The following is a 2758-nucleotide window of genomic DNA, read 5'->3' as shown; positions in this document are numbered from 1 at the left end:
CGCTCGGCGCCAGGGGCGGTCCTGCCGTGACGTCAGCGCGTACTGACGTCAGCGCGCACCCGCCGGGCAAGTGAGGCCGCAACGGCGGCGCCGGGAGGAACGGGCGCGGCGCTGCGGCGCCCCCTGGCGGCGGCGGGCGGGGAACGGCGTGGAGGGCGGAGTCGGTGTGGGGGGCGGAGCCTGGGGCGGTAGCAGAGCCGGGGCGGGGGCGGAGTCGAGGGGGCGGGGTCTGGGGCGGGGGCGGAGTCTGGGAGTAGGGGTCTGGGGGCGGGGGGGGTGGAGTCTGGAGGCGGGGGGCGGAGTCTGGAGGCGGGGGGCGGGGCAGGGGAAACTAATCACGGAAGAAATCCAAATCAAATCGCAAAAGATAAAACAAAAGAACGAGGGTTTTTTTCAGGAAAAAATATTTATGTTTATTCAGGGGAAAAAATTAAATCTGGGGAAAAAAATTAAAAATAAATCAGGGGAAAAAAATTAAAATAAATCCCGAGGGAAAAAAAAAAAAAAATCAGGGAAAAAAAATTAAAAACTGAAGAAAATGGAGAAATCACGGGGAAAAGCCAAACGACGCGGCGTGGCGGCGGGAGCTGGAGGCGGGCGGGGGCACGGGGGGAGCGGGGGCACGGGGGGAGCGGCCGCGGAGGGGCCGTGCCGGGCCTGACCCTGCCCGGGACAGCAGAGGGAGAGGGGCTCCCAGGGACATCGGGGTGTGGGTGCGTGGGCCCAGGTGGGTGCGTGGGCCCGGGTGGGTGTCCAGCCCCGAGTGGGTGCCCAGCCCCAGGTGGGTGTGTAGTCCCGCGTGGGTGTCCAGCCCTGGGTGGGTGCTCAGCCCCGGGTGGGTGCACAGCCCCCTGGGTGGGTGCATGGTCCCATGTGGGTGCACGGCCCCCCAGTGGGTGCACCGCCCCGAGTGGGTGCCCAGCCCCAGGTGGGTGCGTGGGCCCGGGTGGGTGTCCAGCCCTGGGTGGGTGCTCAGCCCCGGATGGGTGCACAGGCCCCTGGGTGGGTGCATGGTCCCATGTGGGTGCACGGCCCCCCAGTGGGTGCACCGCCCCGAGTGGGTGCCCAGCCCCAGGTGGGTGCGTGGTCCCAGGTGGGTGTCCAGCCCTGGGTGGGTGCTCAGCCCCGGGTGGGTGCACAGCCCCCTGGGTGGGTGCATGGTCCCATGTGGGTGCTCGGCCCCCAGTGGGTGCACCGCCCCGAGTGGGTGCCCAGCCCCAGGTGGGTGCGTGGTCCCAGGTGGGTGTCCAGCCCTGGGTGGGTGCTCAGCCCCGGGTGGGTGCACAGGCCCCTGGGTGGGTGCATGGTCCCATGTGGGTGCATGGCCCCCAGTGGGTGCACCGCCCCGAGTGGGTGCCAGGCCCCAGCTCAGCACCAGCGCAGGGTCAGGTCCGAGACCTCCCAGGCCCTCGTTACCCATTAACGAGCTGAGCGGTGCCCCGAGGTCCCCGGGAATCACCCGGGCAAGAGGGTGCTCAGGCCTGTTTGGGGGTGCTGAGTCTGGGCAGGGCTGCCTTCCTCCCCTGCCTCCTCCTCCTCCTCACCCTCCCCCCAGGCACAGGGGTCCCCCGCTGTGGGGTCCACACTGGCCCCTTCATTTCAGGCAGGGACACCCACACCCTCCCCTCGGGGCCAGGGATACCGAGGGGCCGCATCCTGCACCGTGGTGGGGCTGAGGGCTGAGCACCCACTTGGGCACCCACGCCAGGACCCTCGAGAGCACCCGCACCCCTCTGGCAGCATGCAAGGCCGGGGGTGGGGGGTGCAGGCATGGGTCCTGCCCCTGCCGATGGGTGTCCATCTGTCCCGCCAGGCATCACCCCACTCCCGGCCCCACCGATGGGTGCTCATCCACCCTGCCCCAGCATCACCCCCACATCTGTAGGGTCCCGAAACAGGGTCTGGGGACGGGTTTGTGCCTCTGCCCCAGGACAGGCAGGAAGGCAGCAGGCAGCAGCCCTGCCCGCGGGGCACCCTGACCCTCTCCCCATCCCCAAACCCCCCCACGGGCAACCGGGACGAGTGGGGGCGGCGGGGTCCGAGCCCCACTCAGACTTTGCTTTCCCAGGGGCATTCCCTTAAAAAGCTGGGAAAACATCAGCATTTGGGTTAAAACCCCGGGGGGGCGGGGGTGCAGATAACATTTTTTAACCAAAATCGTTGCGTCTGGCCACAAAATGGCTTCTGGCCACCAAAATCCTCCAGCAGCTTCTTGGCCAAAACCCTGTCCCGGACCCGTTGTGCCCCGGGAACCGCGGCCCCGGGGCCCTTTCCGGGCGCCTCTGCCCCGTCAGCAGCTCTGCGGTGCCCGCGGCGGCGCTGGGGGAGCTTTCCCAGGGTGGGCAGAGCCTTCTTGGGGTGCTTAGGGGGGTCTCGGGGTGCTTATGGGGGGGCTCGGGGTGCTTGGGAGGGGGGTCTTGGGGTTCTTGGGGTGCTTGGTGGGGTCTTGGGGTGCTTGGGGGGGTCTCGGGGTGCTTGGGGGGGTTCTTGGGATGCTTTGGGGGGGGGCTCGGGGCAGCAGGACGAGCCTGGGAGGTCCCAGCTGCCCCCCCCACCCAATGCCGCAAGCACCAGGGATGCAGGGCCCCCCCCGGTTCCATGCTGGGGTGCCCGGGGAGAGTGCTGGGGCAGGGTGCCCGTGCTCTGTGCCACCCTGTGCCAGCTCGTGCCCGCACAGTGCCACTCCCCAGCAGGTCCCAGGGGCCACTTAATGGTGCCTTCCCCTCTGCCAGCCATCTTCCCCCCCCCTCCAAATTAC

Source organism: Calonectris borealis, chromosome 26, assembly GCF_964195595.1.
Source record: "Calonectris borealis chromosome 26, bCalBor7.hap1.2, whole genome shotgun sequence".
Taxonomy (NCBI): Eukaryota; Metazoa; Chordata; class Aves; order Procellariiformes; family Procellariidae; genus Calonectris; species Calonectris borealis.
Note: the sequence above shows the minus strand (reverse complement) of the source record.